Source organism: Diceros bicornis, chromosome 27 (genome assembly GCF_020826845.1).
Source record: "Diceros bicornis minor isolate mBicDic1 chromosome 27, mDicBic1.mat.cur, whole genome shotgun sequence".
Lineage (NCBI taxonomy): Eukaryota > Metazoa > Chordata > Mammalia > Perissodactyla > Rhinocerotidae > Diceros > Diceros bicornis.
In genome coordinates, this window is record NC_080766.1 from 2,053,323 (window position 1) to 2,080,061 (window position 26,739).

At 44.4% G+C, this 26,739-nt stretch overlaps 1 protein-coding gene and 1 long non-coding RNA gene across 3 annotated transcripts in view; both read right to left on the bottom strand.

Moving 5' to 3' along the window:
• Window positions 1–26,739, bottom strand: part of LOC131423071 (ral guanine nucleotide dissociation stimulator-like) — a 132,684-nt gene that overhangs the window by 4,597 nt on the left and 101,348 nt on the right. The window lies entirely within an intron of this gene.
• Window positions 1,119–25,117, bottom strand: LOC131423082 (uncharacterized). Of its 2 annotated transcripts, none has more exons than XR_009224213.1 (3): window positions 24,412–25,117; window positions 8,105–8,226; window positions 1,119–1,163 (listed from the first exon to the last, which is right to left on the bottom strand). It is a non-coding gene; the product is annotated as an uncharacterized LOC131423082 (long non-coding RNA). The 2 variants fall into 2 exon arrangements; XR_009224214.1 differs by lacking the exon at window positions 24,412–25,117 and adding an exon at window positions 8,474–8,504.

The following is a 26,739-nucleotide window of genomic DNA, read 5'->3' on the forward strand; positions in this document are numbered from 1 at the left end:
TCTGGTGTTCATTTCGGGCTTGCTCCTCTTGCCCCAGGTGGAGCCCAGGCACGGAGAGGGCACCACCTTCCGGAAGAGGTCCTGGAGAACAGGGGGAGTGTCACCCAGCCCTGCCACACCCCAGGTCTGTGTCCACAGCCCCCAAAGTCCCACACAGGAGTCACAGTTTAGAGCTGGAGCTCAGAAAGCTCAGGATGTGGCCTGAGCCTTGTGACAGTCCCTGGCTTTTCTTCTCTGTCCCCCGAGGACACCCAGCACAGGATGACCCAGGACCCAATACTGGCAGGGAAGGGAGAGGGGCTTTTGACCCAGCCCGTCCTGGCTAACTCCAAGCTCCAGACGGTGGCTCAACTCGGCTCATCCCAAGGGGGCATCTTCCAATACCCTGATCCCCTCTCTGGTCCCACTCCACATTCTGATGCACATCCCCCTGTGGCAGCTACAACCACAGGCCTTGTCTGTCTCCCTTGTAGTGAAATACACATCAGATGTCTAATAAGTCCTGAGGCTGTTGAGCCTCCTGAGCAGCCGGTTGGGCCACCAGGGACCGGGCTGTACACAGTGAGCCTCTCCCTGCACAGATGAGCCAGGGCCCACCCAGCTTTCCATCTCTTCTACCTCATGGAGTTGGCACAGTCACTCTGTGCAGCAGGTCCTCTTAATGTCCACCTCCACGGTCTGCAGGTGGACAGCAAAGGCTTGGGTGTTCAGAAAGTTGCCCAGGTCTTATGGTTGGTAAAGGGTGGAGCCTGGATTTGGGCCCAGATCATAGCAGTCTGGATCAGGTCTGGGGCAACGATGGCAGAGGGAAGGCCTGCCCCATCCCGCCCTGAAAGCCCAGCTGCTCACCGGATCCATCACGGTCAACAGCTCCATCACCAGCTTAAGAGGGAAGGCCGTGAGATTAAGCTTCTCACCCTCCTTAAGAGCCACAGGTGGAGATGGACTTCTCACTAGAAATGATGGTCCAGGTGACTCCAGCTCAGCAGCTCCCACTCCTGCTGGAGCCCATGTTGGCCCTTGCTCCAGCTCCACCACTGCTGATGGAGGGGACGCTGACTCCAGCGCTAGAGGAGGAGGTGTCAACGGAGCTGGAGCCAGCTCTACCTCCACCACTGCCCACTGCTTTGCTTCTGCCGCTGGCTGGAGCTCTGCAGCTGACGCTGGAGCGGGATAAAGAGAAAGGTTCACCCACATAGCTGACTTTCCATGTGTCCTTCTAAACACAGGAAAGATCCCCCTCCCTTCCAGGAATACCCAGCCTGCAGTCCCCCTTACCCTCTGGCTCTGCCTCAGTGGCCTCCAGAAGCTCACACTGGACAAGGGTAAGAGGGTCACGGCAGCTCCTCTCCTAACCAGGCAAGGTGACATTCATGTACATCCGCTTTAGCTTGAAAAAGGGACAGCCCCAGTCTGGTTCCGCCCTAGTTCTAGTCCAACCCCGTCATCTCAAGCTTCTGAGTGTGGAGACCCTCTGCTCCTGCTCTCATCTCAGAGCAACACTGGAAAGTGTGGGTGGCCTCATGTACCTGCCCCTTGTCTAGTGAGTAGGTGGAGTTGAAACCACTGGGCAACTACTCGACAACCTCTTGAGTGGAGTTCTGCAAAGACTGCCTGGGAGCTGGGCCAGAAGGAATCAGGGGCTGCATGCACACTGCCACTGGGGCCGACCCCCAAGAGAAAGTCTGCTGCTCAGTTCACGCACAGAGGGGCATCCCTGCAAAGAACTGTGGTCAGGGAGGGAAGGAGATGAATCCTCTAATGCTCGGTATCATGATTAGAGGAGCTCACCTTCTCATGCTGCCAGGCATGGCCTGGGGTATGAACATGACAGACTCACCAGGTTTCCGACACCTAACAACCAGCTCCTGCTCAGGAATGACCCGACCCTTATGTCCTGACTTCTCCCCTCCTCACAGACACATGCAGACACACACACACACACAAAGAGGGGCAAGGGGTGTGGGGCTGATCAGGTGGGATCACAGCTGTGTCCTGGCCTGCACTAGCCTTTCCTGGGCTGTCGCGTGTTACCTTTCACTGCCTCCTGCCAGACACCCAGAGGCGTCAAGAATGAGGGCTGAGCCAACATTGCCAACTACCAAAAAGATTCTCTTTCTGGGATTTTTTGAGCCCAGATCCTCCAAAAGTTGGGAAACAACAACAAAACATCTTTGCCTGTTGACTGTCTCCAATCAAGTGAGCTGGATGGGGTGCTGTGGGTGCGTGGTTACCTGAGTTCTAAGATCTGTTGAGGTCTATGACCCCACGTCATCTCCTGAACTGTACACAATGAGCCTACACAGCCCTACCCACAGCTCCCTGGAAACCTAACTAGGGACCTAGCTTTAAGGAGACAGAGATGAATGCAGACCTCCTTTTCCTTACTAGTTCTTCATCCTGGGATAGTCCCTGTGCCTCTCAGGTCCTCCCCAGTCTCTAAACCTGCACCATGGGGATCAGCCTAGAATCTACTTCCTAGGGACATCACCCGGTGTATATGAGATAATATCTATTACCCCTGTGGGCTGGTGTCACATGTACCTAAGGCACAAACTTAGAGATGGAAGAATAACAAGGAGGGGTGGGATGTAGTACAGAACACCACTCAAAACAGGCCTGGGCTCCAAGAATGTGATATTGGGACAGTCATTTCCAACTTGGCCTCATTTTCAGGTCAGCACCATGAGGGGGTTGCAACTAATGGAAATTCAGATATTGCCATCGTGTGACATAAAACCATTCGATTGTTTCCTGTTTTATGGAGAATGAGACCCAAGTGTCTCATCTTGGTCTATGAGGTGGGCAGCCTCCACAGTGGTACTCAGTAAGCCCCACCCATATTATACACATCCCCGTGGAACCACAAAGTGGTTAGTAACTGGCTTCTGAACATAATAAGAGCCAAAGTGATGGGATGTCTTGTCTAAATTTTAACTAAAAATGTCTCTCACTTCCTCTTGCTCCCTCTCTCATGTGCCATCTCTCTCTCTCTCATTCTGTCAAATCCCTGGAAGTGAGGAATCAAATACCGGTGTATTGGGGCTGCCCAATGTGTGAGGCACATTGAGGAGAGAAGCAAGGGAGTGCCTGGGCCAACAGACAGAAAGGAACTCAGGCTCTCAATCCAAAATGAATCCTGAAGGCTGAGAGTGACCTTGTGGGCCAGTCCTCCCCCAGTCGAGCCTCAGTTGAGGCCACAGCCCCAATCTGTTCAACTCACTGAGACAGAGGCACCCAGCTAAAACATGCCTGATTGCTGATCCACAAAAATTGTGAGATTGTCAACATTTGATGTTTTGAAATGCAAGGTTAGGGGCAATGAAGTCAGAGAGGGAAAAGTAACGAACACAGCCTACCAGGCCCTGGCCCTACCTTCCACCCCAGCTCCTGTTCTCTCCTCCCAGCCTCCCTCCAGCTGCACTGGCCACCTTTCTAACCTCCTCTGGCCAAACTCACTTCTGCCTGTGAGCTCAGGTGCCATTTCCCTGACACACTGCTCCCAGACTTGTGCAGGGCAGGCTCCTTCTTTTCATTCTGGTACCAGAAATAGTCACCCTAGTGAGGTCTTTCAGACCCTCCTACCCAGTGATGCCCAGCCCTCCCTCACAGCCCCCTGATGTGTTTCTCTACAGCATTTGCTCTTTTCTTTCTCATGTCTTTGCTTTTGTCCATTTCCCATCTAGACTGTGAGCTCCCAGCAGGCAGGGACCACTTGGTCATTTTCATCCTTCACTTCAGCCCACCAGGGCACCTGGCACAGGATGAGCGCTCAGGGCACAGCTGCTGAATGAGTACATGGGTAGATCTTGCACCTCGCCCCCTGCTTTTGACCAACTTTCATTTTGGAGATGAACACTATTAATAGGAGGTACAAGTTGTTTCTGAGGCAGGGGGACAGCCAGAAAGACCTCTGGTTGACTCTTCGCTGCTCCAGGAGCTCAAGAAAAGTTCAGTGGACACCGAGTAAATTCCAGGTTTACAGCAGAATGACTTGATATATATATATTATGTAATGGTTACCAAAATAAGTTTAGTTAACATCAATCACCAAACAGAAATAAAAGATTGTTTCCTGATGATGAGAAGTTTTAGGATCTATCTCTTAGCAAGTTTCAAATATACCACACAGCAATGTTAACTTAGTGTTGTATATCAAGTATATCTCAATACAACTGAAAAAAAATAAAAACAAAAACTCACTGGCCACCACTGACACAAGAGGCTGCCCGCCCCCTCGTGGCCAGCACTAGCACTGTTGCCCAGGCAGGAACTCCAAACAGAAAGCAACCTTTCTTCAGGTGTCCTCAAGGCAGAGGCTCTCCAGGATCCCAGGGGTAAAGCAGCAGGACCTGTCAGCTTCGAGGGAGTGGGAGGAGTCTTGGGAGCCTACCGTGCCCCCCTCTTGCTGTTCCCCACCAGGTGTCCTCTTCACTCCTAACGCATCCTAACTGCTGCCATGACAATGGTTCCCCTTACCTCCAGATGAGGACCGCAAGGGTCCAACAAGGATTAGTCTTCTCCCTGGACTCTAGACTTGGTGTCCAGTGCTCTGGCATCTTCTTCCTTATCCTCAGTTCTCATCCACCCAAGCCCCCTAGCATCCTCAGTTCTAAAGGATCTCCAGGGGCTGGAAATCATTTTCTCAGGGTTTCAGAGCACAGTAGGTCATCAACAGAGAACCTAGTCCAACAGACATGTTGTGAGTGCATGGAACACTTGGAGTCACTCGCTGGATGCACTCCACTTTATACAGGAGGACCCTCACTGAAGTATTCTCTCCTGTTCCCAATGCCTACACAAGGGGAGGATGGGCTCATGACAGTTCTGAGTGCCCACAGAGGTGGACTGCAGGACCCCAGTCCTGTGATCCCCAGGCTGGGCCAGGGATGGATCTGGAATAGGTAGACACCTAGGAACCTTAGGGATTCCTCTTCCCATCTCTGGGCCCCTGCGCACGAATCGAGGAGAATGGATGCTACTGCCCCGTGGGAGAGCTGCCTCCAACCTCTCTCCCTCATGCCTCTTGTCACTTGCCCAGTGTTGGCTCTTTTTTGACTGCACCTCCGAGTTCTCCATATGAGAATTCAAGTGTGAGTGAGTGTGCCTGTGCACATGTGATGATGAGGAGAGGAAAATGACCCCATATGGAAAGGGGTGGGCAGCAATCCTCTAGGATCTTAACGCCTCTCATTACCAAAGGAAACCTGAGGGAAGGGGTGGAGCCTCGGCCAAGTAAGCTGGAGCTCTCTCTAGTCTTCAGGACTCTGACGACCTCCTGTGGTCTGGGACGGTATCTGCTTCTTTCTAGGCCAGTTTCCCAAATGTACAGTGAGGGGTAAGATGTGCAACAGCACAAGCATGTGCTCAGCCAGGACAAGTCATCAGGCCCCATAGATACATTAAGTATGTTTTAAGTGTATTGAAGACATTAATATTGCTGTGCAATCATCACCACGATCCATCTTCACACTTCTCATCTTGCAAAACTGAAACTCTATACCCATTCATGAATTACTCCCCATTCCCCCTCCTCCCAGCCACTGGCAAACACCATTCTACTTTCTGTCTCTCTGAATCTGGTGATTTCAGGAACCTCATAGAAGGGAAATCACACAGGGTTGTATTTTTGTGACTAGCTTATTTCATTTAGAGTAATATCTTGAAGGTTCATCCATGGTGTGCCGTATCTTAGACTTTCCTTCATTTTTCAAGGATGAATAATATGCCATTGTATGTATATAGCACATTTTGCTCATCCATACATCCCTGGACAGATACCATAGCAAGGCCCACAACCAAGCCCAAAATAAAATGGGGCTCCAGCCAGATTTTTCTCAACAGTACCTTGCAGACTACTTTCTTAAGCCATATCCCATATGATATTTACTAAGGATCTAATCTTGGGCCGTGAGTTGCTTTTCAGAAACTCCATTTCTCTTCCTTAAGCAAGTTTCAACTACTTTGAGCCAATGAGACAACAAGATGGCTTGCAAGACTCAAACTGCAACTGCATAAGTGACTGGAGGATGAACTGGGGGACCAAGAACTCCCCAGCTAATCATGTTAAGGACACTGCCTTTTGAACGTGGGATGTGTGACAGAACATGAAAATCTGTGCTTACACAAAATACCTAGGACTGCTCCCAAACTTACTGCACCCACTCCTTTGCCCTTGAAAAGCCCTTTTCAACAGCCCATTGGGGAGAAAGATTTAACCTTTGTCTCCTTGCTGGCCAACCTCCTAATAAAGCTTTTTTCCCTTCTACAAGAGTGGGTATCCCGTTTGGCTAAGGGGTGCATTGGGCTGTGAGCCCTTCCTCGATTACAATACTTGGGTGGCTTCCATGTTTTAGCTATTATGAATAATGATGCCATGAACATGGGTGTTGCAATGTGTCTTTGAGAACATGCTTTCAACTCCTTGGTGGGGTATACACCCAGAAGAGGAATTGCTGGGTCTTATATAATTATATTTTTATTTTTTTTTAGGAATTGTTATACTGGTTTCTACAGCAACTATATATTCCCACCACAGTACACAAGGGTTCCAACTTCTCCACATCTTGGCCAACAGTGATTCTATTCTTTTTCTTCTTCTTTTTTTTTTTTTTTTTGATAGATGCCATCCTAATGAATGTGAGGTGGTCTCTCACTGTGTTTCTGATTTGCATTTCCCTAATGATTACTGATGATGAGCATCTTTTCATATGCTTATTGGTTATTTGCAGATCTTCTTTGAGCAAATGTCTACTCATATACTTTGTTCAATTTTGATTTGAGTTGTTTGTTTTTTGTTGTCGAATTTAGGAGTTCTCTATCTATTCTGGATATTAAGCCTTTGTCAGATACATGGTTTGCAAATATGGTCGCCCATCCTGTGGGCTGTGCTTTTACTCTGTTGATAATGACTTTTGAGGCACAAAACTTTTTAATATCCATGAAGTCCAGCATATGTATTTTCCTATTTTATTGGCTGCTCTTGGGTGTCAGAACCATGAAATCATTACCAAATCCTATCTTGTCAAGTTTTGCCTTATGTTTTCTTCTAAGGGTATTATAGCATTAGCTCTTACACTTAGGTATTTGATTCACTGGGAATCAAGTTTTGCGTACAGTGTTAGGTAAATGTCCAAGTTGATTCTTTTGCATGTAGATATCCACTTTTTCCAGCACAACTTGTTGAAAAGACTTTTCCCCATTGAATAATCTTGGCACCCTTGTCAAACATCATTTGATCACATGGGTGAGGGTTAATTTCTGGGCTCTCAATTCTGTTTCCATTGGTCAATATGTCTGTCTTTATGCCATGACAATGCTGTTTTGATACTGTAGATTTATAGTAAGTTTTCAATCAGGAAGAATCAGTCCTCCAACTTAGTATCTCCTTTCAAGATTATTTTTGGTATCTGGGCTTATTTGAGACTCCATAAGAATCTTAGGTTAGGTTTTTTTCTATTTCAGCACAAAACGCCCTTGGAATTTTGATAAGGACTACACTGCATTTGTTGATCTCTTTGGATAATGTTGACACCGGCACAATAAGGAGTCTTCCTATCCACGGTGATGGGATGTCTTTCATTTCTACTAGTGCCAGGTGGCTGTTCAGGTTGAGGGGGCGGCACTCCTCGAGGTAGTCTTGCAGAAACCCACAGTTCCTCCTCACTGTGCCTTCACCATTTCCTTAGAACGCATCTACAGTCAACAGAGGGTAAAATGCATGTAAAATGCACGTGGGAAGTTTTCAAAGACTGGGTGTGCATGGAGCACACATTTCTTCCACTCCTCTCCATTAGCAAGAACCACAGACTGAAGCAGCAGACCCTAACACATGGAGACTGCAGACTCAACCAGCAGACCCCAACAAATGGGGACTGTGGACTAATTAAGGGCCAGGGACTCGGGTTCCTGGCAGAACCATCTGGCAGCTCAAGCTGAACCGCTAAGCCTTTGCCTGGCACTGCTGACTAACCAAATGCTAAGACTGATGCTCTCTTAGAGCATCCTGTCAGTCTAGACTGACCCACTCACCCTGGACTGGAAAGCCAGTTAGATCAGGAGCTCACGGCAAACAGAGTGGATCTCATATCCAAGAGGAACTTACCCACAGCCCTCAGAAACAGTGAAAAAGATGGAGAACTCAAAGGTTTTGAGGGTACCAATGACTGTGTTTCTCATCCTCGAAGCCATCAGGTGTCTCCTTTGGATCCCACTGCTGCCACCAAACTGGTACAAAACAAAATAAAATTGAGCAAATTTTAAACATCTTATTGGCTTTATTCAACAGTTCATGAATCAGGCAGCATCCAGTCTAGCAGAGAGAAAGGCACTCCAAGGAGTTCTACAAAATGAAGGATTTTATAGGCAGAAGGGAGCAAGAACAAGGAAGTTACACTAGATAAAAAAGCGGGTTGGTTACTGCAAGGTTACCTTCCTTAGAGGATGGCAGGGCTCTATCAGGAAGATGAGCTACCTGCTGCGCATCAGGTGATTCCTGATTGACTGCTTTAAGATTCTATTCCTGGGAGGGCCAAAAGTCTAATTAAGTCTCGACTTGTTTATGTGAGGCATAGCCTAAGAGGCTCCATTTGGGCCTGGTGTCTTGTTTTAAACACATGACTTCTGCTGGTCCCTGCTTTCCCCAGTTACACCCCGGCTGTCCCTTCACTGACCATTGTTGGTCACACACCCACTGCACCTGCTTCCAGTCCTTTCCCTTCAACACCGTAATCTCACATACAGCTCCTCCCGACACTATCATGACGTCTCCCACCACATGTCCCCTATACTTTCCACACTGCCATCAAGATGCTTCACAACACCACCACCATTTATGTCCAATGGGCTGAGAGGCCTGCCCGTGCACTGGGAATCAGGAGTCACAGGGTCTGTCATTTGGCCTCCAATCATCTATTGTACCCCAGCTGAAGGGCTTACCCTGCGGAGACACTCAGTTGTACCCAACTCAATCGCACAACATCTTTGCCCCAGGCTTCCTTCAAAATGCTCCCCCCACTTTCTGCCCCAACTGCTCCTGGAGGGGTCATTTTGGGGTAGCCTTCGAGGCCACCTTGGTGATTTTGTGCCCAGGCCCAAACAGCTCTTGGCCAACAAACACTTTAACCATACCCCCTGAAATCATATAGCATAGGTAACTAGTGAATGGGTGCAAATTACTGGTTTTACTTCCAAGGGCCCTAATGAATATTTCACACCAGGAGCATCCACTTTTGGGTTTTACTGTAGGCTGATATCACAAGGCTCTCACCCAGTGAGGCTCTCTCTTCCCCAGCCCTCTGAGCAGATTTCTCCAGGCTATATTCTGCAATGCATCATTGTGTCTATCTCAGCCTGCTTCCCTCAGGTTGCGGGTCCCCCGAGGTTCCTGCCCTGACTGGCTACCACCAACCCATAGAGACACTGTCAGTCCTATAGGACTGGGTGTTGATTTCTACTAGGACTGACTGACTGGACTGGGCACAGGTGCGGTGGCCCTACCCACACAAAATCAGGTAACTGAGGCAACCAAGAAGTATCGAAAACCTTAACCCAACATCGACAACAACTCCATAAGACCCTATCCTAGCCCTTGTGGAACAGTCTCATGAGTCTCTTGCCTAAATGGTTTTAGAGAATGGCCTGTCCCTAGACTGTCTATACCAACCAACGAAGGAGGGGTTTTTGCCTTTCTTAGAACCACTTGCTGAATGTACATCAACTCACAAGTTCAAACCTACCTCCACCAGATGGCCCAAGAGGTTAAAATATTGTGTAATGTTACCTAAATCTTTTAAAAGATACCCAAGGCCCACGAGATCACTGACATATTTTCATGGCTGGTCTCTCCAAGTTGGGGACAATGGAAACAGACTGGATTTTAGACTGTTGCTTGTACAATTATAGGATCTGTTACTATAGCCATCATCGGATATTTACTCTCTTGGCTACAATGTGCCCTACCCCTAATAACTCTATTAATTACCCTTATTAACTATCCCAACCAACTTTAAATTAACTAAATTAAAATTAATCATTACCCTGATTAATTTAAAAAATTCAAAAATTTTATGGAGAATCTGCTTAACACAGAATACACTGTTGTAAGCATTTAAAGTATACAGTTCAGTGCCATTTAGTACAATGATTATGTCGTGTGGTTATCACCACTATCTAATTCCAGAACATTTTCAACACCCCCAAACAAACCCATACTCATTCACACTATTTTCTCCTAACCCAAGCCCATGAAAACAACTCATCTGTTTTCTCTCCCTATTGGTTTGCCTATTCTGGACAGTTCATTCAAATGGCATCATGCTATCTGTGGCCTTTGTGGGCGACTTCAGTGAGCACACATGTTTCAAGGTTCATCCATGGCCGAGCATGTAGCAGTAGCTTATTCCTTTTTATGGCTCTATAATGTCCTATATTATGAATAGAGCACATTTGGTTTATGCAGTCATAACTGGATAGAAATTTGGGTTTGTTCCACTTTTGGACCATTGTGAATAATGTTGCTTTGAATATCCATGGAAAAGTTTTTCTTTGAACATATGTTTCCAATGGTCTTTTGGACATACCTACCTTGTGACTCTCCTGGTCCATGGGAATTCTAGGTTTAAGATTTTTAAAAATGGCAAACTGTTTTCTGCAGTGGCTGCATCATTTTACTTTCCCACCAGTAATGTATGTGGGTTTCCCATTCTCCATATCTTTACTAACACTTGTTACTTTCCATTATGTTGAGTATAGCCTTCATTTTGAGTGTGAAATAGTATTACACTATGCTTTGAATTTACATTTTCCTAATAATTTATGATACTGAACATCTATCTAGTGCTTATTGGTCATCTATGTTTCTCCTGGAGACATGTCCATTGCAGCTAGTTACCCATTTTCATTGGGTAACCAATGAAAATGGTTTCATTTCAAACTTCTTTGAATGAAGTTTCATTTCAAACTTCTTTGTTTTTTATAATTGAGTTCTAAGAGATCTTTATATAGTCTCAATATTAGAGCATTCTCAGTTATATAACTTGCAAATAGTAGGGGACTTCTGTACCCCACTTTTAACAATGGATAGAATATCCAGATAGAAAATTAGGAAACAGCAGACATGAAAACATTAATGGACTTATCAGACATACACAGAACATTTTACTGAACAGCAACAAAATGCAGTCTTTTCTCAAGGGCACACATTATTTTCCAGAACAGATCACGTGTTAGGTCACAAAACAAGTCTTAAGTAAATTAAGAAGACTGAAATCATACCAAGTATCTTTTCCAAAGACAATGGCATGAAACCAAAAGTCAATAACAGATGGAAAACTGGGATATTCATAATACATGGAAGTTCAACAACAAACTCTTAAACAGCCACTAGATCAAAGAAGAAATCAAAAGGGAAATTAGAAAATAGCTCAAGACATACAAAAAGAAAAAATAAAAACACCAAATCTTATAGGATGCAGCAAAAGTAGTACTAAGAGGAAACTTTGTAGTGATAAACTTGTACATTATAAGAGAAGAAGGATGTCAAAGAAACAACCTGATTTACAACACACAGCATTAGAAAAAGAAAAAATGAAACCCAAAGTTAGCAGAAGGATGGAAGTCACCAAGAGGAGAGTGGGAAAAAATGAAAGACAGTATGAAATATCAATAAAAGTAAGAGTTGATTTTTTGCAAAAATAAAATTGACAAACCCTTAGATACAATATCTAGGGAAAAAAAGAGAGATGACTCAAATAAAGTAAATCAGAAATGAAAGAGGAGGCATTACAACTGATGCTTCAGAAAGAAAAAGACCAGAAGAGACTATTCTGAACTACTGTACATTCACAAATTGGGTAACCTAGACAAAATAGATAAATTCCTAGAAACAATCTATGAAGGCTGAATCATGAAGAAACAGAAATCTTGAACAGACCAGTAACAAACAAGCAGACTGAATCAGTAATCAAAAACCTCCCAACGAAAGGAGAGTAAAGTGAATGCTCGACTTCACCACAAATCCCTGAGCCAGCCTGCCCCAGCCCCAGGCTGACTCCTGTGGACCTAGCTGGCTCCCTGCAGGCTTCTGCAAATCCGGGCCCCTGGCTCACCCTGGAGCATGCCAGCTCTGGCGGCCCCAAGCAGCATCCTTGACACCAGGTTCCCATCAGGCTCCTGGAAACCCAGGCCCCCATATCAGCCTAGGGGCTGCGATCTTCAGCAGCCCAAGGTGGCTCCTGTGACCACAAGTGGTGTCATTGGCACCAGGCTCCTGGTGGACTCTGATGAATTCAGACCCTGGCTTCCCCAAGTTTCTGCCTACTCCAGGCAGCCACAGGCAGCACCCACAGCCACAGGCTGCTTCCATAACAGGGCACCCATTGGGCTCTCACAAACCCAGGACCCCAGGTCACTCTAGCATTTACTGGCTCCAACAACCCCAGGTAGATTCCATGGCTCCATGCTCCCCGGGGGCTACTAGGAACACAGGCCCATGGCTCACCACACCACCTGCCAGTTCCAGCAGCCGTAGACAGCTCTCATGGAACCAGGCTTCCGACAGGCTTCTACAGAACCAAACCCCCAGCCCACCCAGGTGCTTGCTGACTCAGGCGGCCCCAGGCAGCTCCCATGGCACCAGGCACCGGCAGGTTCCCATGAACCCAGGCTTCCATCTTGACCCAGCGCCTGCTGGCTCCTGCAATCTCAGGTAGCTCCTGTGGCCCCAGGTTCCCAGGAATCTAGACTTCTGGCCTACACCAGCACAAACTGTCTTTCATGGCACAGGCTCCTGGCAGGCTCCCGTGAGCCAAGACTCTCAGATCATCCCAGCACTGGCCAACTCTCATGGCCCTGGATGACTACTGTGGTCACAGGATCTCAATGAGGACCTGCCAAAACAGGCTCCAGTGGGGCTACTCATGATCTCAGGGTCCCAGTTTTGCCCAGGGCCAGACACAATACTGTGGACGCAAGCTTTCCACTCACCCCAGTACCAGGTTGCTCAAGGGCTCCAGCAGCAAGCCTGCCCCTGGACACCACCAGATGGCCCACCCAGGACCCCTAGATGGGCTGAATGTGAAGGCTTTGGTTTACTAAAGCCAGTCTGTAATGAGTGGAAGAGGTGTCTACTTCCTCAAATTTGCAGACACCAACGGAAGGCCACAAGGATCATGAATAATCAAAGATCCATGACACCACCAAAGAAAAAGAATAAAACTCCAATGACCGACCAAGAAATGGAGATATAGGAACTATGTGACAAAGACTTCAGAACAATGCTCTTTGAGAAATTCATAAAACTCTAAGGAAACACAGACAGACTACTAAATGAAATAAGGAAATAGTGCATGAACAAGTGAGAAGTTCAACATAGAAACAGAAAGCATTAAGGAAAAACAAACAGAAATCCTAGAGTTGAAGAACACAATGACTGAACTGAAGAATTCAATAGAGACCTTCTAAATCAGATTCAACCATGTACAAGAAATAATTAGTGCACTAGAAGATGTGTCATTTGAAATCATCCAGTCAAAGGAGCAAAAAGAAAAAAAGGAACGGATAGGATTGGGGAAAGGTAGTATGAATTATGGGATACCTTGAAAAGAAATAGATAAGCATTATTAAAGTACCAGAGGAGAAGACAGGGAGAAAGGAAAAGAAAGTTGACTTAAAAAAGTAGCAGCTGACACCTTCCCAAATCTGGGGAGAGATGTAGACATCCAAGGTCCTGATGCCGATTGGTCACCCTAAAATTTCAAACTAAAACTTTCTTCTCCAAGACACATTAGAACAAAACTATCTAAACTCAAAAAAAAGGATCAAACAACATGATCAAGTTCAACATGATGCAAATCAATGAATGTGATACACCGCATTGATAGAATGAAAGATAAAAATCCTAAAATAATCTTTCAATGCAGAAAAAGCAGTTTGACAAAATTCAACGCCACCTCATGATAAAAACTCTCAAGAAAGGGTTACAGAAGGAACATACCTGAACATAATAAAAGGTTTACATAACAAACCCACAGCTAACATCATATTGAACAGTGAAAGGTTGAAAGCTTTCTTGCTAAGACAAAGAACAAGACAAGGGTGCCCAGTCTCAACACCACTCTTCAACACACTGCTGTAAGTCTCACCCAGAGACATTTGGCCAGAGAAAGAAATATAAAGCATCTAAATTGGAAATGAAGGAACAAAGTGGTCTCTGTTTGCAGATATGATTTTATGTAGAGAAATACCTAAAGACTCCTCCCCAAACTGTTAGGACTAATAAACAAATTCACTCAAGCTGCAGGAGACAAAATCAACATATAGACATCGGTTGCCTTTCTCTACACTAACAATGAACTATCTAAAAATGATATAAAGAAAAAAATCCTAGTTACAATACCATCAAAAACAGTAAAATACTCATGAATAAATTTAACCAAGAAGGTGAAAGATCTAGAAACTGACAACTATAAGACACAGATGAAAGAACTTAAAGACACAAAGAAATGAAAAGATATCTTATGATCATGGATCAGAAGAATTAATATTTTGAAAATGTTCATGCTACTCAATGCCATCTCAAGATTCAATGCAATTCCTATTAAAATTCCCATGGCATTTTTCAGAGAAATAGGACAAATAATCCTAATATTCATGTGGATCCACAAAAGACCTCCAATAACCAAAGGAACCCCGAGAAAGAAAAAGCTGAAGGCATCACAATTTCTGATTTCAAACTTTATTACAAATCTATAGTAATAAAAACAGTATGATACAGGTATAAAATGAGACACCTAGACCAATGGAACAGAATCAAGGATCCAGAAATAAAACCACACACATACAGTTTGCTAACAGTTGACAAGTCAGCTAAGAAGACTCCATGGGGAATGGATAGTTTCTGCAACAAATGGTGCTGGGAAAACTGGATAACCACATGCAGAAAACTGAAATTGGACTCCTATTTTACACCACTCTATAAATGATCTCAAATTGAATTAAAGACTTAAATGTAAGACACCAAATATAAAACAACTAGAAGAAAATATAGAGAAAAAAGCCCCATGAAACTGGTCTTGACAAAGATTTTTTTGGATATAATATCAAAAGTGCAAGCAACAAATGCAAAACTTAACAAGTGTGATGACTTCAATCTAAAAAGCTTCTGCATAGCAAATGAAACAATTGGCAAACTAAAGGGGCTAATATCCACAGTATATAAGAAACTGTTACAACTCAACAGCAAAGAAACCAACAAAACAATATGAAAATGGTCAAAGGACCTGAATAGATACTTTTTCAAAGAAGACATAAAAATGGTCAACAGGTACCTGAGAAGATGCTCGTAATCACTCACCATCAGGGAAATGAAATCAAAACTACAATGAGATATCACCTCACACCTGCTAGAATGGTTATTCTCAAAGAGACAACAGACAACAAGTGTTGGCGAGGCTATGTAGAAAAGAGAACCCTGTGCACCGATGGTATGAATGTAAATTGCTACAGTCACTATGGAAAAAATATGGAATTTTCTCAAAAAAATAAAAATAGAAATATATATAAATGAGCAATTCCACTTCTGGCTGTATACCCAAAGGAATTGAAGTCACTATTCTGAAGAGATATCTGCACCCCCATGTTCATTTCAACATTATTCACAGAGAACATGGACACAATCCAGGTGTCCATCAATGGATAAATAGATAAAGAAAATGTGAGATATATGTATACATGTAATATATAATGGAATATTATTCAGCCATGCAGGAGAATGAAATCCTGCATTTTGCGACAACATGGATGGACCTTGAGGCATTGCGCTAAATGATATAAGTCAGACGGAGAAAGACAAATACTATATATTCTCACTCATATGTGAAATCTAAAAAAGCCCAACTCAAAGGAACAGAGACAAAAATGGGTTTCCCAGGGTCGCGGGGTTGGGGGAAATGGGGAGATGTGAGTCAAATTGCACAAATTTCTAGCTGTAAAATGAACAAGTTTTGGGGATCTAATGTACAGCATGGTGACCATAATTAACAATACTATATTCTTATAGACTTGAAAGTTGTTAAGAGAGTAGATCTTGAAAGTGATCACTAGAAAAACCAAGTTAATTATGTGAGGGAATGGAGGTGTTAACTCACCGTATTGTGGTAATCCTTTCACAAATCATCATCTTGAACACCTAAAACTTACCTATGTTATATGTCACCAATATTTAAAGAAATCTAAAAAAAAAAATCTCTCAACAAAGTAAAACCCAGGACCAGATGACTGCACTGGTGAATTCTACCAAACATATAAATAAGTATTAAAAACAAGACTTCTTACACTCTGTCAAATATTGAAAAAGAGGGAACACTTCCAAGCTCACTTTACGAGGCCAGCATTACCCTGATACCAACACTAGACAAGGACACTAAAAGAAAATAAAATTACAGACCATTATCCCTGATGAACATGGATGCAAAAATCCTCAACAAAATACTAGCAAACTGTATTCAACAGCATGTTAAAAGAATTATACTCTACCACCAAGTGAAATTTATTCCTGGTATACAAGGGGAGTTCGATATACAAAAATTGATCAATGTAATAAGCCACATCAAGAAAATGAAGGGGAAAAAATGACCAACTCAATTGATGCAGAAAACCATTTGACAAAATTCAATGCCCTTTCATGATAAAAAACTCAACAAACTAGGAATAGAAGGAGAGTGCCTCAACATAAAAAAATCCATATATGAAAAACACACAGCAAACATAATACTCAATGATGGAAGACTGAAAGCTTTTCCTCTAAGACCAGGAACAAGGCAAGGATGCCCACTTTCACCACTTCTATTCAACACAGTATTGAAAGTTCAAGCCAGACCCATGAGGCAATAAAAATAAATAAATAAAAGGCATCTAAATTGGAAAGAAATAAGTAAAATGGTCTCTGTTTGAAGATGATATCATGTCGTATGTAGAAAATCCAAAAGACTCCACAAAAAAGCCGTTTGATCTAACAAATGAATTCAGAAAAGTAGCAGGATACAAAATCAACACACAAAAATCAGCAGCATTTCTAGACACGAACCATGAGTTCTCTGGAAAGGAAATTACAAAAACAATTCATTTATAATAGTATCAGAAAGAATAACAGGCTTAGGAATTAACTTAACCAAGGAGATGAAAGGCTTACACCATAAAAACTACAAAACATTTCAGAAAGAAATTAAAGAAGACATTCATAAATGGACACACATCCCATGTTCATGGATTGGAAGGCTTACTATTGTTAAAGAGTCAGTATTACCCAAAACAATCTATAGATTCAATGTATTCCCTAGTCAAATCCTAAGGATGTTTTTTGCAGAAATAGAAAAACCCGTCCTAAAATTCACATGGAATCTCAAGGGACTCAGAATAGCCAAAAGAATCTTGCAAAAGAAGAACAAAACTGGAGGACTCACACTTTCTGATTTCAAAACTTACTACAAAGCCACAGTAATCAATAGTATGGTATTGTCATAAAGACAGACATAGAGACCAATGGCATAGAATAGCGAGCCCAGAAACAAACCCTCACATATATGGTCAAGTAATTTTTGACAAGGGTGCCAAGACCATGGAATGGAGAAAGGTTTCTTTTCAACAAATGGTGCTGGGAAAACTGGATATCCCCATGCAAAAGCTTGAAGCTGGACCCCATCCAACGCTATATACAAAAATTAACTCAAAATGGATCAAGGACATAAATGTAAGACCTCAAACAAGAAAACTCTTAGAAGAAAACATAAGATCAAATATTCATGACACCAGACTTGGCAATGATTTCTTGGATATGACACCAAAGGCGCAGGTAACAAAAGAAAAACAATGGAAAAATTGGACTCCACGAAAATTTTATAAGTTGATACATCAAGAGGCACCCACAGAATGGGACAAAATATTCGCAAATCGTATTTCTGACAAGAGACTGGTATCCAGAATATACAGAGAAGTCCTAAATTAAGCAACTAAAAACAAGCCAATTCAAAAATGGGCAGGGACTTGAAGACTCCTTTGCGAAACAGGACTTAGAAATGGCACATAAGCACATGAAAAGATGCTCAACACCACTAATCATTAGGGAAATGCACATCAAAACCACAATGAGACACCACCTCACACCCAGTAAGATGAGTGTTATTGAAAAGACAGAAAACAGCAAGTGTTGGCCAAGATGCAGCGAAATGGGAACCCTTGTACACTGTTGATAGGAATGTAAAATGATGCAGCTGCTATGGAAAACAGTATTGATGTTCCTCCAAAAAATTGAACATAGAATTATCATGTGATCCAGCAATTCCTCTTCTGCATATACACCCAAAAGATCTGAAAACAGAGCCTTGAAGAGATATTTGTACATCCATGTTCATAGCGGTATTATTTACAACAGCTAAAACGTGGAAGCAACCCAAGTGTCCATTGACACATGAGTGGATACACAAAATGTAGTATATCCATACAATGGAATATTATTCAGCCTTAAAAATTAAGCATATTCTCCAATACGCTATACATGGATTAACCTTGGAGACATTATGCTAACTGAAATAAGCCAGTCACAAAAAGACGAATACTGTATGAACTGAGAGTAGTCAAATCATAGAGACAGTAAGTAGAATGGTGGCTGCCAAGGGCTGGGGGGAGGGGAGAAGGGAGGGTTATTGTTTGATAGGTATAGAGTTTCAGATTTATAAGAGTTATGGGGATGAATGGTGGTGATGACTGTACAACTGTGGAAATGTATTGAACGCCATTGAAGTGTACACTTAAAAATGGTTAAGATGAAACATTTTTTGCTATGTATATTATGACTCAATATACAAAAAGAAAAAAAAAAGAAATGAGCTATCAAGTCACAAAAAGACATAGTGGACACTTAAACACATATTGCTAAGTGAAGGAAGCCAACTGGAAAAGGCTATATACACTGTTCCATAGTTTTCATATATTCCAATTACACGACATTCCAGAAAAGGCAAAACTATAGAAACAGTATAAAGATCAGTGTTGCCAGGAGTTGGGGGGCAAGGGACGAAGAGGTAAAGCACAGGGATTTTAGGGCAATCCAACTCTTCCGTAGGATACTGTCGTGGTGGATACATGAGATTATGCATTTGTCAAAATCCAAGTACATGACAGCAAGACAATGAACCTTAATGTAAACTACGGACTTGCTTACGAACACTATAGCAGCATCAGCTCCTCACTTGTAAGGAATGAAGCGCACTAACACGGGTGGTCACGCAAGATGTTAACCATAGGGGAAACTGTGGGGGAAGAGGGAGAAATGCTCTGCTCTCTCTGCTGAATTTCTCTGTTCATCTAAAACTTTCCTAAAAAAAATCTATTAATTAAAAAATAATCAATGGAAAGTAGGGAGTGGGTAGAAATATGGACGAAACAGGAATATCAGAATATTAATAAATGTTGAAGCTGGGTAATAGAGACATGGGGGGCTATCGCACTTCTCTGTTTAATTTGTGTATGTTCAAGGTTTTCCACAATAAAACATTTTTAAAGCTCCAGATTAAATCTAGATTATATGTACAAGGAATCAAAGAATGCAAAGAAAACAGATATTTTTGAAGCAAGTACTCAAGGGGCACACTGAGGGAACGTGCAATCACACTGGATAAAGAGTGAACGTCCTGGTTCCACCAGGAAGGTTCAGAGCTCAGTGAGCAAGGCAGGTGACAGCACAGTCAGGGAAGTGACAGATAATGATCACAGAAAAATGTTTGCCCTCACTGATCACAGAAATGCCAACGATGGGCCCTGACAGAACTGCCCCAGGATTTACAATGTCATGACACCCAGAATTAGAGCGGGCTCTGGGACAGAGCACCACGTCCTGTGAGAATGCCAATCAGCACCGGCTTTCTGGAGGGCAAATCTCCCAAACCCTGGAACCTGCAGGCCACTGGCCCGGCTGCTCTGTTGTATGGAACCTGTCCAAAAACAAAGAGATTGGGTAAAGATGATGGACTGAATAAACACATGTAGAGCCCCTTTGACATAGAATCCCTTAAACATGACCCAAAGTTTCCTTCATTGATGAACAAATTCATAATAGCCTTGGGAACCATCAAGAGAGCCGACATTTTGATGAAAACATCAAAGAGAGTCAAGAGCTGGTGATCGGAGATCCCAGTGGGGAACTCCGTGTGAGCCATGAAGACCAAGCCAGGGTGTCCTCTCTCCCTCTCCCTCCTCCCCCTGTCGTTCACCTAACACCTTCTGCATCGTCCCTCCACTCCCAGCCACTGCCAACCTCACGCTCCAGGAATACAGGAGCAGAGGCACAGGGCGCCCTTTCCACGAGCACAGCTCGTCCTCTTTCTCTCTGCACGGCGCCAGGCAGCAGAGCTGTCGTGACATGAGTACAGCCATGTTTGGCTGCTCCATTGACCTACAGCCACCAGCACAAAAAGAAATATAAAAGCTGCTTTCTGCGTGGTGGGAACCGGCCCTTCTCCCATGGAGATAGTTGCAATGTGTAAAAAATTCAAGGCCCTTCGGGCACTGCAGCCTGGGGCAGACTAGCCATCTGAGCTGGGCTGGGAGGATAAGCAGGGTAAACAATGCACGTACACAACTACTGGGCTGAGACGATAGCCAGAGTGTGGGGCTCAGTGCATGTACGCCACTGATAACCATTTGTGCATGGGAACACTGAATGCTTTCTCTGTAAACTCTGTAACTGCTTATATAAATTGCTGGAGACTGAGACCCGGTGAGAGTTCCACCTGTGGAAGGGACGCCTTGCCCAGGACGTGTGATTTCCGCCCAGCCGAAACAATTGACAGGACTCTCCCGGCAGTGGGACGTGGATGTTGTGAGTAATTGATTTATTGTGAAGTAATTGATCTGATGTGTTCTCTTTTCAGTTAACCTGGCGTTTCTCTTTCTGGTTGATTTGTGTCATTTCCCTTCAGTCGATCTGGTGTTTCCCTATCCGATAGAACTGATGTTTTTCCCTCTTATTATATGACCTATTCAAATGTGCCGCTATCTCAGCTGATGTGGATGTTTTCCCATTCCAGTCGAGCTGGTGTTTTTTCCCTCTTATTATTTGACCTATTCAGATCTGTTTGCGGACTATCACCTTTACCATCCTCTCTATAATAAAATATACCTTCAACCCATTTGTTTGGAGTGGAAAGTTTCTTTTACATCTACAATTGAATCCCCAAACCTCTCATAACAGGAGCCCAGCCCGGCACCTCCTCAGGGCCCAGCACACTCTTCCTCTCCATCTGGTCCTACCTGCAGCACAGACACCTGCTAGCTCATCTCCACCTTACAAACAAAACTCTCCCTTGGACCCAGGCTCTCTTTTGGCTACTGTCCACTTTCCCAACTCCCCTTCATGGCTAAACCTCTTAAATAAAGTGCCTTATACATACTGCCCTCCCATGGACCCCCTACACTCACTCTAGACCCAGCTTCATTCCCACCCTCTCAAGGAGACTGAGGTCACCAGTGATGCCACATGGCCGAGTCCAGCCATCTTTTCTCCATTCTGATCAGAGCTGTATCCCACCCAGCTGAGCACCCCTCCTTTCTGCAATACCCTTTCCCCTCATGGGTCCTGCAACTTCATGCTCCACGATTTCAGTCCCCTTTCCTGGACCCTCTTCAGCTGCACCTCTGCAAACACTGCCTGCTCCTAGGCTGGGCCCTGGTCCCTTCTACAGCTACAGTGTCTCCAGGAAACCTCATTCAATTCCACGGTTTTAAACATCTCTGACCTCATCCCGACTCTGCTGACACACCAATGCAACTTTAAGAGTTTAGGTGCTAGGTCCCCAGCATCAGCACCTAAGGAGTATCTCAGACTCGATTCATCTCAAAATTTCACTGTCATATGAGTTCCAAAATAACATCAAATCTTTCCAAAAGGAGGAAAAATTTGGATACAATAAACAGTTGTGAACAAAGTAACCAATAAAACGTATACTTACATCCAATCCTGGTTGCTTGATGGGGAAAATAAGAACACAGAACTAAGATCAGATATTCTCAAGCCGGGGACCGGAAGGTGATGAGTTGGGAGTGTAAAACACAGGAACTGATCAACTCTAAGCATTTACAGAAAGAGAGGCAGAAATGGTTGTTCCTAAAAGCTGAAAGACACCCACTAAAGGAATAGAAAAATCATGAGAAAACCTAACAAATTAAAAATTAAATTAAATGGTAGACTCACATTCCAATTTATCAATAATCACAATTGTAAATAGATCAAATTGCTCTATAAAAACATGAAGGTTCTCAAGTTGAGTTAAAATATTGTTATAAAATAAAGGGATATAATATGGTTGAAAATAAGGAGATAAAGAAATAAGACTTTAAATGGGACAAAAAGGGGTTCTCTGTGTTGATAACTGTCAGGGACACTTATGCACCTAACAATATGGTCTTGAAACATAAAGCAAAACTGGACAAACAAGAAGACACAGGCACCCCAAGGGAGGTGCCTTCCCTTTCCACAGGGAAACCTACCTTACCTCTCTTAAAAAGCCACAGGTCAAGTGATACAGTAAGTTAGGAAACAGATCTGCTGACAAACACAAAAAAGCTAGATCTAGCCTCAGCCCCAGGGACAACGTAAGCATCTAGTGGAGAGCGAACATTCTCCTCAAACCACGATGAAACAGTCACCACAATGGACTGTGTGCTAAGCCACAATGAAATCTCTAAAGAGTCCAAAAAGCAGAAATCTATAAGTGACTATATTACTGGAACTTAAAGCAATAAAAGTAAAAAATAATCACAAAATATTGGCTCCCCTCCCCCAACATAGTCACTTGAAAATCTGTCCACACCCTTCTAAATCTCTCAGGTTAAAGAGGGAATCCAGACAGACAGGAGAAACTCTTTAGAAATGAACAGCAATGAGAGCAGCATGAGGCAAATCCATGACGTGGGGACAAGGGGACGGAAGAAGGGACACAGCCTCCACTGCAGGTATCAGGGAATATCACCTGTACAGCAAGCTGAGCACTTCCCTCCAAGAGCCAGAACAACACCACAATAAAACCAATGACAGCAGAATGAAGGGAGAATTCACCAGACAGGAACAACAACATAGACCTGAGCAATGGAGTCAAGGGCTGGCTGTCTGGAAAGACCTGTAACAGTGAGAAACCTTGGGCAGTCTGACCAAGAAGAACAGACAAAGGCACCAAGAGGAACAGACAAAGGCACCAAATTGTACCATCAGGTACGAGAAACTACAGAAACAGCTTTAACGTGATAGGAGAACATAGTGGATAACTCTGACCAGGACATCAGTGGTCCTCAACTGGAGCCGTCCTTCCCATAGGATGCATCTGGAAACATGCGGGATGGGTTTTGTTTCTTGTTTTGGGTTGTCCTACTGGTTGTTGCCCCAGGGGTCCCGGAGATCCTGAATAGCCTGTCACATAGACCCGTTTCCCTCTTGAAGTGTTACTGACATCTGGGAAGACAAGCACTGATCCAGATTAAATGAGCAATGTGGTAGGAAAATGTTTTCCATGGATGTATAACAGGGAAAAGATGGTACCCTCAATATGTAAGGAATATCGAGAAACCAATGTTTACAACTACTAAACTGTAAGAGAGCAGGAAAATCAGAAACATAGCAAAGAAACACACCAAAAATATATCCAACCTATTTGTACAGGTGGAGAAATATGTAGGTAAAGCACAGGAAACAGTGGAGGAGATTACACACCAAATTTTACTACCGACAAGGAATAAAAGTTGGGAGGTAGGTGAGAAATAGGAGTTTTTACCACTTCTTAGCTTATGTATTTCTCTAGTGTTTTAATTTTTACAAAAGAGAATGTATTCTACTCAAAAAGATGTTTCAAATTTTAAAGAAATTATTAAAATGTTCAAAATGACTTCAGTTCAAGGATATTCATTAAAACATGTATGGAAAGCACCTCCCCATAATGTTAAGAGTCTCCTATAACTTTTCCAATAGTTTACTATGTCGATTTTATTTCACATTTAGATCCTAACTCATTGGAATTTACATTTGTGTGAGGGATGCAACAGAAGCTGATTTTCTCCTGTTCAAGTGGAAAACCAACTATCCAGGCACCATTCATTGAGTAGGTCTGGCTTTCCCAGCTGACCTGCAATGCCTCCTTCCCCACCTGCTAAACCCTGACAACTACCGGTGCCTCTTGAGCACCCTAGAGCGAGCGGGGTGAGCTCTGCAGCCTGGGCTCCCTGTGTGCAAGGGGCGGCTACCAGCAGAGCCTTCTCCCAAGACAGCAGCAGGCATGCTGCACACAGAGGTGCTCAGGGGCCGTCTGCTGTGGAGCAGGAAACTCCTCATGAGGAGCAGGCAGTGGGGGAGCCCTGAGCCCCAGGACTGACCTCGGCTGGGGGCAGCAGGCTGCTCAGTTAGGGAGCCCCTCCCTTCAGCTCGTCCAGCTCCTCCTGCAGCGTGTGCACCTGGCTGTCGGCAGCTGCCCCTCTTCAGCTCGCTGTCCTTCTCCACCTGCTCCTGCAGGCGGCACCCGTGCTCCTGTTCCCCCGGGACCAGAAGCAGTAGGAGTGCAGCGAGTCCAGGAGTTCTTAGGCCCCAGCGCTGACAGGATGACCCCGCTGAGGGACCTGGGGCCGGTGTTGCTGTGTTCATCCTGCACATCTTCCACGGCTGGCTCCGGGGTGACATCTGTTGGAGGGTGAAGGGGCTCTGGGAGAGTTTCTGAGGCATCATTGTGAATGATGAACGTGGGGGCTCTGGGCCAAGCTCTCATCAGGCCCAAGGCTGGCCCCACTGTAGGTGGGCTCCACATCTCTCTTCAGCCTCTTTCGGTCAACAGCCTCTCGAGGGACAGATGGCCTCTCTTGAGTGTGTGCTGAGGAGAAACTGTAAGAAGGATGCCAGCCAATAAATCTGCATGCCTCAGATCCTGAGGGATAAAGTCACCCACAGAAATGCCACTCTTATCCAGCAGGCCCTGGCTGGGAAGAGGCGGTCTCATCGCCAGCATCTACAGCAGACCTGTTTGCATCTCCCTGGCTGCCTCACGCTGTGGAGACCACACTGTCTCCTGGAGTTCCTTCCAGAGACTCTTTGCCCGCTCCTGACTGGTGGCTTCCTGGGTGGCATTGGGTTCGGGTTTGCCCTGCAGAAGGGCTCGCTTCAATTTGCGGGACCCTTCCTGGGCCCTCAGGTTTTCCCTCGAGGATGAGGATGAACCTGAAGCTCCTTTCCCATCTGCTTCACTGGCATGTTCCTCTTGTCCCTGGCGGCTATCTTGGTCTCATTTCTTCTGGGGCGGCAGTGGCCTTCAGCTCCTCCTTCTCAGTCAGGTGGAAGATGGAGGGCAAGGCCGTGGGCTTTAACATGTAGTACTGACCCTCCAGCCTGTTCAAGAGTTTTTTTTGGTGAAATGTTCACTACAGATGAAAGAATACTTAATAGGGTCCAGTCATCCCTGTGAACAACTTTTAGCAACTGGACAAGACGTTTTGAGTCCTTTATGTGGAGCCTGCAAGGATACATGAAAAAGTAATTAAAAAGAAAGAATTAAATGTCTCCCCCTAAAATAATCAATTATAAAAGCAAAACAAGTGTTTTTGGGAACACCCACACTTAGGAATTTTGCCCATTTAAAACTTTAGTAAAGTTTTAAGGAACACCTCTGCTTGCAAGTTATTACTGTAATAGAAAGATGAAAGACCCACTGTCTACCTTAAGGAGCTGACCATCTGTAGGGCAGAGAAGGAAGGAAGGTGAAGACCTTCTCCCAGGTTGTGGTAAGTGCCCTGTAGGAACAAAGATGCTCGGGCAGAGAGCACAGGATGGCACCAAGACAACACGAAAGGCTTCAGGAAGCCTCAGAAATAGTTCCTAGAAGCTCATGGCTGTCCAACCCTCCTGCTGTCCCTGGGATGCAGGACTTTGGGTGCTAAAATGGGGAGGATTGGTCCCCCTATTTCAAAGCCAGGCCAGGTGTCGGCCAGCAGAGCCTCCCAGGCACTCAGCAGGGCGCCTGGCCCCAGCTCTACTCAAGCAGCCGAGGATGCAGGACTGCCGCCAAGAGGAGGTCAGCCCCAAGAGCTGTGGTTCTGTGTTCCTCCTGTCCTTCCACTACCAGGAGGAAAACTGCTTCCTGTACCAAGCAACCAGCCCCTGAAATGTACTGACCAAGACACTTCATAATCTTTTCTCCTCATTAAGGTAAAATCTCTATTTAGAGAAAACTATGTACATGGGGAGGAAGGGGGTCTCTCTCGAGGCTTTCTTCTCCTCCTGAGTTCATCTAACCCTCATGAGGCCGAGTGGATACTAGGTCCTCAGGGAGTTCCAAGCAACCTGACCTTCTAACATTTCTCAATGCTTTGTGACAAGTTACAAAAGGACCCCCACTTCCTTTGCCCCCATACCACGTTAAACAATGACACATGCCAAGAGCAACCTTCTCTGTAGTGTTTTGCATCATTCTCAAAAACAGTAACAAAACTTTTGGGACACAGACTCTGAAGGAAACTGTCAAGAAAGCATGTTCTCTGACTTCTGAAACAAGCTCACATTACTAGTTCTTTGGATGGATTGTAACAACTTCCGACTTAAAACAAACCACTGTTAACTTTGAATAAGACTAAAGACAACAAGTGGCATTCAGGTCTTTAAATATTCAATAACAACCTGCAACATGAAACAAAAGGATCTGCCAGGAGGTTTTCAAAGTA